The sequence below is a fragment of the Osmerus mordax genome, chromosome 3 (genome assembly GCF_038355195.1).
Source record: "Osmerus mordax isolate fOsmMor3 chromosome 3, fOsmMor3.pri, whole genome shotgun sequence".
NCBI lineage: Eukaryota > Metazoa > Chordata > Actinopteri > Osmeriformes > Osmeridae > Osmerus > Osmerus mordax.
In genome coordinates, this window is record NC_090052.1 from 14,208,369 (window position 1) to 14,220,038 (window position 11,670).

General features: G+C 44.2%; 1 pseudogene; it reads left to right on the top strand.

The window, feature by feature from the left end:
- The first annotated feature begins 283 nt into the window (after positions 1–283).
- Positions 284–1,316, top strand: LOC136940681 (microfibril-associated glycoprotein 4 pseudogene; annotated as a pseudogene).
- Positions 1,317–11,670: the final 10,354 nt, after the last annotated feature.

Below are 11,670 nucleotides of genomic sequence, written 5' to 3' on the forward strand. Positions count from 1 at the left end.
GTTTTTTTCAGTAAAAAAAAATCCTTGGATTGTTTTGTGAAACCACCTGGAAGAAGATCACATAAGAATTCTAGTGGTACCTCCTAGAGCTTCTTAAGGGGTTTGCGTTAATTCCATTAAACTGGTCCGGTCACATTTGGTCGACATGCAATTGGTTGACTCTCCTTCAACATTTTCTACTAGATGCTATAAAAGGAAACCAAAAGGCTTACCAAAGCTCACAGGACATCTAGGACATCTCTGTTTTGAGCTACAAGCTAAAACCTTTTGACTTGATACCAAAATGGCAAGTCTGCTCTTCATCCTGCTGCTGGCTGTGATTGCTGATGCAGCTCCCAGGTGTGACCTCAAACTGCTCAGGGACTGCGCAGAGGTCTCCAAAAGTGTCTCAAAGGCCAGCGGCGTGTACACCATCTACCCCTCAATCAAGCCAGTGCAGGTCTACTGTGACATGGCCACTGACAAAGGCAAGTGGACCGTCTTTCAGAGAAGAGTGGACGGCACCACCAACTTCTACAGAGGCTGGAGTCAGTACAAAGCTGGCTTTGGAAGTGCCAACGGAGAGTACTGGTTGGGACTGGACAACCTGCACTACCTCACCAACTCGAGAAAGCACGAGCTGAGAGTGGACATGGAGGAATTTACAGGAAGAAAGGTGTTTGCGTTTTACTCCTCCTTCTCTGTGGGCCCAGAGTCTAATGGCTACAAGCTGACTGTCACAGGCTTCAAGAATGGAGGAGCAGGAGACTCGCTCTCCATCCACAACGGCGCCAAATTCTCTACATTTGACAAAGACCAAGATACATGGACTGGTAACTGTGCTGTTACCTATTATGGTGCATTTTGGTACGCAAAGTGCCATTATGCTAACCCTAATGGGGAATATCTGTGGGGTAAGACAATTCATTATGCAACCAGCATTAACTGGTATACCTGGAAGGGTCATCGTTACTCCTTGAAAGCTATCTCCATGAAGATCAGACCAGTGTCTTAGACTGGAGATGTTCAGAGATGTTCGACAGTTTACTTCTTACTGTATGAAGCCAAGAGAGAGGTTAACAAGCCGTCTACTGTAACTGTTTGTGGTTATCATGCATGCCTGATATTTACTCGAATCCATGGCATATTGAGTTGTTTCTTGTTTCTCAAATCAGTTTCTTGTTGTTGTGATAATGTGAAAACCTATAATCAACTGGATTTAATAGGAATCGTGGGTGTGGGGGAAAACGTATATTGGTCTGACTGATATGCAGTATTCTAACTTGATCAATTATTTTCAATACATTTTCTCTTCAAATAAAAAGATTTTAGCAAGTCATGTTTTTATGTTGTTTCTCAGTCATCAATAATTCCAATAATTTCCCAGAGAAGTGAAGAGAGCGATATCATGTATAATGTCTACCTCACTGGACATCTTAATCTGTATTATATGACACTTTACTTTCAGCAGGTCAGTTGATGTAAGTGTTTCCTCTCCAAAGAGTTCCATCTCATACATTGTAGAGCAATGGGGGCAGTCATCAGGGGATTCTTGAAACTAATAAGACTCGACCTTAGAAGACAACATGTCTCCTACTGTTGAGTTACCGGTTGAGTGACAAAAAAAATACACCAAAAAGTTACAAATATACGGAGCCCCTAAAGGGACATGAAAAAAAAGCTCCTGAACTCACCAGAGGAACCCCTGGAGACGATCCTACCACAAACGCAAGAAAGCCGAGTAAGATATGATGACCTCTGACCCTTTCAGCCCAGGATCTCTCCAGTCTCTCTTTCTCTACTTTATCATCCCTCTTTTTCCTTTCAGCCCTTCCATGTAGTTTTCATTCTCTCAGTAGGTTTTTATCTGTCAAGCTAGTTTTTTTTCCTTGCTATAGTTTTACTTGTACGGAGCCCCTAAAGGGACATGGAGAAGAAGAAAAACATCTGGTGCGCACGAGATACTTTCTGGTGCGCACGAGAAACTTTGTGGTGCGCACGAGAAACTTTCTGGTGAGCACCCGTCTTGACCAGGGGTCTCATTTATAAACGTGGCGTATGCACAAAACGGGGCTGAAAATGTGCGCTCACCACTTCCCACGCAAAGGTTGTGATTTATAAGAAACAAACTTGACGGGAGAATGTGCGGCCCCCCACGCTTACGCACATTTTGGAGACAGTGGGAATTGGCGACACAGATGACCGTACTGTAGTCAGACTGCAGAAAGTGAATGTGGGAAGAACGATTACTCATAATATTTATGTTTTGTTTTCATCACACACGTTTTTTTCACTCCATATCACCATTATCATGAAGTTTAAATCCAGCAGTGTTATTTGCGCTTGTACTGAGTGATAATTGTTCCACAAACACCTTGTAAAATCCAACTCAAATCTTAACTCAAAATTCAGCGCTAGCTGTCTCAGCATCACGTCCACTATGGGTGCAGGAGGAGATGCCCTGACTGCATGGAATACAGGATAACATCATATATCCTACCTATAGATAACTGCAGAACACAGTGTAACCACATATATTTCTTTACTAATGTGCATATATCATCATGTCAAAAACTGGAAATACAGTTAAGCTTCGGCGCAATCGCTACACTACGTCCTCGTTATCAGTCCAAACGTTAATACTGTTCATAACAAAACGCTTTTGTTTTCAAATTGTATCTCGACTCGGGGTATCACTCGCACAGTTGATGGCAGCAGCAGTATGCTGCAACTCGCACTGTTTTTATTGGTGATCCACCGGCTACCAAATAATGTGGTTTTCGAGCCTCCACCTCGCCTACAAGTAACAGTGTCTGAGAAGATACTTTCTCGTGCGCACCAGATAGTTTCTCGTGCGCACCAGAAAGTGTCTCGTGCTCACCAGAAAGTTTCTCGTGCGCACCAGAAAGTTTCTCGTGCTCACCAGAAAGTATCTCGTGCGCACCAGATTTTTTTTTTCTTCTCCATGTCCCTTTAGGGGCTCCGTACAAATAAAACTATAGCAAGGGGAAAAAAACTAGCGTGACAGATAAAAACCTACAGAGAGAATGAAAACTAAATGGAAGGGCTGAAAGGAAAAAGAGGGATGATAAAGTAGAGAAAGAGAGACTGGAGAGATCCTGGGCTGTATACTCCTGTTAGAACTTCTGGGGCCTGACAATTAAGGTTGGGGAGATGCTCGTTAGTAGAAACAACTCAACCAAGACTTCAGCCCTGCCATGCCATCATGTATTTCACAAGTTCAGTAATCACACCATCGATTGAATAGATAGCTTTTATTGAAGCTGGGCTGGTAGCAAAGCCAAGCCTAATGCATTGTGGTACAGCCTGGTAGCAGAGCCAAGCCTGAGGCTGGTAGCAGAGCCAAGCCTAAAGCTGGGTGTCGCAGGCTGGTAGCAGAGCCGAGCCTGAGGCTGGTAGCAGAGCCAAGCCTTGAGTGGTTGGTGTAGGCTGGTAGCAGAGCCGAGCCTGAGGCGGTTGGTGTAGGCTGGTAGCAGGGCCGAGCCTGGTGCTGATGGAGGCCGGTAGCAGAGCCGGGCCTGGGTTCCTGGGAGGATGAGAGTGTGATTAGGGGATGCAGAGATGGTGGAAGTGATGTGGATGGTGCATGTATAGTTACCGGGGAGGTGATGGGGATGGTTCATGAATAGTTACCGGGTATGGACTCGGGGTGTGGCGGAGAGTCCTTATGGGTCACGGCCGAGCAGCGGCTCAACCGGATCCCCCGGGGAGCCTGGATAGACAGGGAGAAGCAGAGAAAAGGGGAGGGAGGGAGGGTGACAAAAACATGCTAGCACAAGGATCAGAGCAACGGAAGACACTTTATACAAGCCTCGTAATTGATACGGGGAGTTTGGTCGCATTCTTCCGTGCTTTCGCTAGGCTGATGCGTATGAAGTTGATTGGAGTTGGTGCGCATTCTTCCGTGCTTTTGCGATTTGCTTGATTGGAGTAGAGGAGGAGTCTTGGTGCGCTATCTTCCTCCCGAACTTTAGTTAGTTAATCTAACTCCCTTTATTTATGCAAACCTAAGATACATAGAAGTTTATCAGACGGTCAGAAAGAGGAGATAGATGGAGGAGCCTGGTTCAATGCTGCCACCAGGTGGTAGCGAGGCTTAACCGCAGACCATGTGCTCAACATCAACAGGTGAGGAAACCAACATTATTCGTATTTTGTAATAGTAAAGTTAAAAACGAATTTGGGAGAACACAATGCTTCACATATTGTGAGTTGCGAGTTTCCCATTTGCATATAAAGTACGATCCCAGAAACTGAACTGACCAATCGAATCTGTCATAATAAACAGATAAAGCTGGGTCCCTCAGTATTCACTTACTGGGCAGACAACACAAGAGCTTCCCCAGATCCTCTACTCCAGACTGTGTTGCTGAATGTGAATCTTGTATCCAAATCTCTGAAATCAGGGTTTCCGTACAACAGCGCAGCGAAACTCTGAATGTTGTGGACGACAGACTGAAGGTAGGAAGGGTCTGAGACTGTTTACTAGGGGAGATGAAGAAAGTCCTCCAGAGCTTCTTGCCCCTCGTCACGTCTCGGATCTCCCGGGTCATGTTGACCAGCCGCCCCACCACCTGCGGCACTCGCCTGAAATCAAGGATTCTGGGAGAAGAGAGGGACAATTTAAAAGAACCCAAGAGGAAAACATGTTTAAATTTGACATTTATACTGCAATGACTCCTGTGCAAATGTTTTATTTTGCATCGCCATACAGAACTATGTGTGAAAATTAAAACTCCACTTGTGGGACTGACTACCTAATCCGAAGGTTGCCAGTTCGATTCCCGGTCATGCCAACTGACATTGTGTCCTTGGGCAAGGCACTTCACCCTACTTGCCTCGGGGGAATGTCCCTGTACTTACTGTAAGTCGCTCTGGATAAGAGCGTCTGCTAAATGACTAAATGTAAATACTACTTCGGAGGCCAAACTAGAGATTTGTACAGATCAGTCCGACGATACTTGATTCCAGACTTCCAGCTGTCAGATTGGTATACAGTATGTCTGCCGTTCCCCAATAAACGAGGAATAATTAATGAATCCGTTCCTGAAATGCATTTTTTGTTCGAATCGACGTCTGAAGTGCTGTTTATAGACGGGCAGTGTACGGTCAAAGAGAGGAGACTTCAATGGAATAAAGAGGGGAGGATTCTTTTCATCCTTTCTCTCCTTTTTGATCAGGCTTCGTCACCTCTCTCTCTGAGCTTCCTTCCAGCCGCTTCTGTTCCACTCCACGGTTAGAGAGCCAGCAAACTCCCTGGTCCTCTTCTATCTGCCCTCCTGCTACAGCAGTGCTCTCATTGACTCACTCTGGCCCCTACTCTCTGAAGCCGTCTACCAGTGAATGGCTTTCTTCACGCACACCACTTGCACGCACTCACTCACGCGCACACCCACACAGACACACCAGACCAGAGCCAATGAGAATGAAACCCAAGCTTGTAGGCAGGGGCGGATCTAGAAATATATTCATGGGATGGCAGATTGAGGGGTGGCACCCCGTGGCAGAAGTGTGTGAGATAAAAATGAAAAAACTAAAGGCTGTGCAACATGTATGCAGTCAGTGAACACTCTGAAATTAATTTGAGGATTATAGGTCACATGACCAAAAAGCTATTGACTTTAAGATTTATTTTGAATAAGAAATTTATGTTTAATAACCTGAGATGAAAATTAACAAAATAAAGGCTGTGCAGCATGAATGCATTTCAACAGTTTAACATTATGTTGACGCTCCTAGTTCATGTTGTTGAAAAGTTATTGACTTTTGACATTTGTAATTTGTTGATGGTCCCTAAACATACGCGTTGTTTAGGCAGCCAAAAGCATTGGCGAAGCGGCGGTCGTAGCGGTGCTAAACACCGGTTAAAATAACACAATACTGGGCGTCCGAATATCTGTTGAATATCGAACTTCAAACTAACTTTACCACGGTCATCTTTGTTGTTGCTTTCCCAAATCATTCACGAGTTAACGTTATTAACTTCAATTCAACAGGAAAACTAACGTTGCAACTCCGTTAGCCTTGCACTTTTCTAATTATTATTAGTCATTCATAGATAATTGCTTAACACCTCATTCCTCCGGCGTGGTCTGCTGTCCGTGCCGATGATTGCTTCTTTGAGTTGGAGCCTTCTATAGTCAGTTTGCGCCTTCCTTGTGTTCAAATGAAAGCAATTTCGGTCGCGGTATGGGGAGGGTGATTGGAGTCGTCTAATGCTGCATTCACTTGCAGTGAGATATTAGAAATTTGCTCTTGCAAATGTCCGATGAGCCACAACTTTTCTTTGGTATTTTTAGGGTGGTAGTTGCCACCCTATGCCCCCCCGGTAGATACGCCCCTGCTTGTAGGTGAGAGCAGTCAGGAGATGCAAACTATTCAGTCATGTTGGGACGGCTTACAAAGAAACACCTGTGTGTGAGTGTGTATGTGTGCCGTGTGTGCCCACACTTCGGTCAAACAGTCCCACACAGTGTCACCAGGGTGCGAAGTTTAAATCACTCTGGCTGCTGTGTGTCATGGTCCCAGACTATCCCCAGCACATGATGTTGGGATAATGCGTTAGCTACAACCACATACAGTACATGCAGCAGAACTATCTCAGGACAAATGTAACTTCATTCTCAGGCTCATCCAAGTGTTTCTGGCAGACTCCTCGAAGAATTCTCGTTTACGCATCATTACTGACCCTGCAGTATGAGTGGCACACACAAAAAAATCACGTAACTTTGTGAAACAGCATCTAACTACTTGTACAGTGAAATTGCAGGATAATTCAAGTGTCTTAACTCAACTCTAAATCTAAAACATCTGTATAACATTTAGTTATATGTCAATTTTTGTGCATCTTATAACACAAGTATGAGTTGGGCCATCTGTTTGACAAAAGGACATGAGTGTGCTGTATGAATTAACTGGACTCACCTATTTTCCAAATATTTGCTGGACTACTCTTGTTCATATGACACATCGATAATTTTTCCGATGGTATTAAAACATTGAAAATCATATAGAACAATATTTAAAAGACTATTTAAATTAGCCTTTTGGTACATCCTTAGGAGGTAAACGTATGTTATGTAGGCGTACGCGCATCAACTCGTGCCATTGACGTCAAGCGGTGGTTGTTCTAAAGTCGTTAGCTATATATTTTCCTCTAATAACTATAGTCTACTAGCTCATGAAAGTTAACATTACGTTTAATCAACTGGTAAAAACAGGTCTACTAGTAAGACATATTAGACGACCTAAAACTTAGTCTAGGTGTGTTGCATTTCGTTAAGGACAAGTGTTACTGTAACACATTGTACTCGCATTTCGTTAAAGCTGACATGACATGCTGTTTTTGGATGCTTTTATATAGGCCTTAGTGGTCCCCTAATAATGTATCAGAAGTCTCTTTCCCGAAATTCAGCCTTGGTGCAGTTACAGCCACTACTAGCAGTCCCACAAGGAGCTTTCCTCAGAACGCGCTGTTTTGGTGTCTGTAGCTATAAATGCTAATGAGGAGCGGAGGGGCGGCACCATGCGCTAATGTTTACAATGGATGTATCGCAATGGCTGTAGCCCCGTTGCTGTAAGATGCCTCGAATTTGCCCATTCTCATCTGATAACCCTGGTTTGCAGAGGTACACATTCAGTCATTTCAATGAGGGGAAAGGTGGATATCGCGCGCGCCATAACACCAACAGCAGAACGGTTATCCAAATAACAAAGAAGTGTACAACACTCACGTTACAGCATGTGTATTCGCACACATACTTGATGCTATCTACCTTTCCATTAGCGACAGTAACTCAGTTGTTAGCTGCAGAGATAATGTTACAGCCACCTTCTAAGGGTAGCAAGCTATAGGTAACCATATACAGTAAAGCTACAAAATTATATAGCGTTAGTTAACTTGTCCGAGGTTAGTAGATGGACGAAGGAGAGTTAGTACTGATCCAGAATTTGGGGGGGTGCTGTTGATACATCTCAACAGCCGAATGTGCAACAAATTCACAACTTGTTTGACACAAACAATGACAGCTTGACTGCTGTTCGAAAATGTTTCCCAGATAATTAGCATCAGTTTTTCATTATTGTCTGTAACTTAAACAACTGTTTTACAGCCTGTTCACCTGCTCAGAACAAGTAGTCTAGGCCTAGTCATATTTTCATTATCACAAGATGACTGACATATTGTCACATTATAAACATCTCTCTCCAAATAGGCTTAATCATTTTATTAGCACTAAATACATTTAAGTGTATTGCATAGTCGATGTTATTTGTCACTTTTAAAATCATGTCATATGTTATAATTATATCCTGGCCATGGATACATTAATCATTGCATCTGTCTTTCAAAGATGTCAGGTAAAATGCAATTAAGCATCCTCTCATTTGCCCTGAGAGGAAAGCTCCCTAAAAAGACCAGGTTAGAGGATGCTGGCCCAGAGAAGGTGGCGGAAAGGGTAGGCCCACACAACATGACTTGCTCATTATTAATTACGATGAAAGGAAAACATTTGAGTAACAGAGGCCCCTGGTTCCTTTTTTCAAAGGTGACTGGCTTGAACCAATTTGGGAGGCTATGAAAGATCGTGGCCTTGGTTTTAGTGCTTCCACATTCTAATGCTGATGCCGAGAGGGTATTTTCCATGGTCGGTTTGAACAAAACCTCAACACGAAACAGCTTGTCTCTGGACGGGACATTGTTCTCAATCGTGACCCTGACAATGGCTGGGCTTGAGCCGAACATTTTCAAATGGGAGCCAACACCACATATGATAAAGGAGTCCAAAAAGGCAACAAACACTTACAATAAACAACACCAGTCATAATCTCTCTCTCTCTCTCTCTCTCTCTCTCTCTCTCTCTCTCTCTCTCTCTCTCTCTCTCTCTCCTCTCCCTCTCTCTCTCTCTCTCTCTCTCTCACACACACACACACACACATGCGGAAATTGAATAAATACTTTGTATTTGGTTGAATTGTCAGTGCCATGTGTCAAATATTTTCTTCTGCAAGTCAGAGCAATTATTAATAACAATAACAAAAACACTAATAACAATATTATTAGTGTGGGGGGAATGTCACTCTTGCCTGTCTTCAAAACTTGAGAGCCCTGCGAATCAGCCCGGTCTCCAATCAACTAATACGCATTGTAGTACTCGTCCGCTGCCTAGCGAGGCAGGCCAGAGACCTGAACTGAGGGAGTGTTATTATTGTCACAGGGTAGGCCATATGATCGCTGACTGTTCTGCCTTGAAGAGTAAGCCAAGGTCACCCCAACGTCAGTCCAAAGTCGTGTGAACCCACCCTGATCCCAGTTAAAGAAAAATCCAGTTAAAGAAAAACCCAGTTAAAGAAAAAATCCCCGTGTCGAAGGGCTGGGTGTCTTTAGCAGTAGGAATGGCTGACACCAGGGCTGTTAAGGTGTTACGAGATACTGGGGCTGCGCAATCTCTCATCCTCGCCAGTGTGCTGCCATGGTCCAACAGCACATCTGTGGGGTCGCAAGTACTCCTACAGGGGATAGGAAAAGGTATAACCCCAGCGCTGTTACATTGGGTTAACTTGAAAACCGACTTAGTCTCTGGCTGTTTCCGTGTGGGGGTGGTCCCTGAGTTGCCTGTCAGTGGTGTTGTCTACTGCTCGCAAATGGCATCGCCGGTGGAAAGGTAACCCCCGTACTGGAGGTCATAGATCGACCACCAACAGGGGCTGAGGATGACGAACTCTCTAAAGCTTTTCCCCATGTATTCCCCGCTTGTGTGGTCACAAGAGCGCAAGCCCTCGTGACAAGGCTAGAGCTGATGACAAAACCGGATTGAGCGACGTACTGTTATCTGCTACCCATGAAAATATATGTTAGGCCCAGAAAGCGGATGACAGTCTGCATAAGTGCTTTAAGGCGATGATTTCCCCAGAAGGAGGCTGAAGCAAAGAGAAATGCCTACTATTCAGAGAATGGGGTGCTCATGCGTAAATGGACTGCGCACGAGGCAGACGTTGATTGGGGAGTCGTTTCCCAGGTTGTGGTGCCCACTTCGTTCCGACAGCAGTTGCTGTCAGTGGCCCATGACCAGGCTTGGTCTGGCCATCTTGGCATAACTAAAACGTACAACCGCATTCTCCAGCACTTCTTTTGGCCAGGACTAAAGTCGGATGTATTGCAGTTTTGTAAGACGTGTCATGTGTGTCAGGTAATGGGTAAAGCAAACCAAGTCATTCCCCGCGCTCCTCTGTGTCCGGTTCCAGTGACAGGGGAACCGTTTGAGCGGGTTATCGTTGATTGTGTAGGCCCATTACCTAAGACCAGATCAGGAAACCAGTTTCTTTCGGCGATTATGTGCTGCGCTACTCGTTACTCTCTCTCTCTCTCTCTCCCTCTCCCTCTCTCTCTCTCTCTCTCTCTCTCTCACACACACACACACACATGCGGAAATTGAATAAATACTTGGTTGAATTGTCAGTGCCATGTGTCAAATATTTTCTTCTGCAAGTCAGAGCAATTATTAATAACAATAACAAAAACACTAATAACAATATTATTAGTGTGGGGGGAATGTCACTCTTGCCTGTCTTCAAAACTTGAGAGCCCTGCGAATCAGCCCGGTCTCCAATCAACTAATACGCATCAGCCCAGCGAAAGCACGGAAGAATGCGACCAAACTCCTCTTTTTCAATTACGAGTTCTGTATAAAGTCTATTTAACACAAGTGTTATTTTGCCAGTTATTAACTTGTTGCCACAGTCTTTCCACCTTTTCTGGAAAATGTTTAGAAATCCATCTGACTCAGTCAACATACGCTTTTTTTGTAAAATGTGCGGGGCATATTTTCCAACAGGACTCCTGTTGGAAGGACTCCTTTTTCATAAGTCTTTCACTGGCAGACCAGGTTAGGGACATCTTACAGAAGGAAAATGGTGCTCTTCCAAATGAAGATAAGCTGATGTGTGCACGGGAGAAATGTACCAAACGCTCCCTATGGAAAAAGATGATATATCACTGTGGAACTGTGTAAATACAAGTTTATTTAAGCCTAGAATGCAGATAGTTGTAATTGTTTTGTTGTTGTAATGAGCACACATATGTTTCAATGTTCAGTAGAACAGAATTCTGATATATATATTTAAACATGATTTCATATGATATTTTATATGAAAAACTGGGAATGAAAGTATCACACGGAAACATCTTAAATGTATGCACATATGTACCCCATTTGACATGGATTTTCCATGCAAAGACCAGTTTTACTATCAACTCGGGTCAGATTATGGTTGGAATTCAGCAATGATCTCACCTGGTCTGCTCACACGGACAAGGTGGTCAAAGCGGCCCAGAAACGTCTTTTCTTCCTGAAGAGACTGAAGAAGTTTGGCATAGACTCAGTCATCCTCACTGACTTCTACAGGTTCACTATAGAGAGCATACTGACTGGTTGCATCACAGTGTGGTATGGGAGCTGCACAGACAGGGACCGCAAGGTCCTATGCAGTGTGGTCAGGCCTGCTAAGTTCATCATTGGCAGGAGGCTCCCAGCCCTACAGGACACCTACCACACACGATGCCTCAGGAAAACTGGCAGGATTCTAAGAGACTGTTTCCACCCATCCTTGAGTCTTTTTACCCCGTCGCCTTCTGGCAGGCGATACCAAAGCATTCGGTCACGCACATGCAG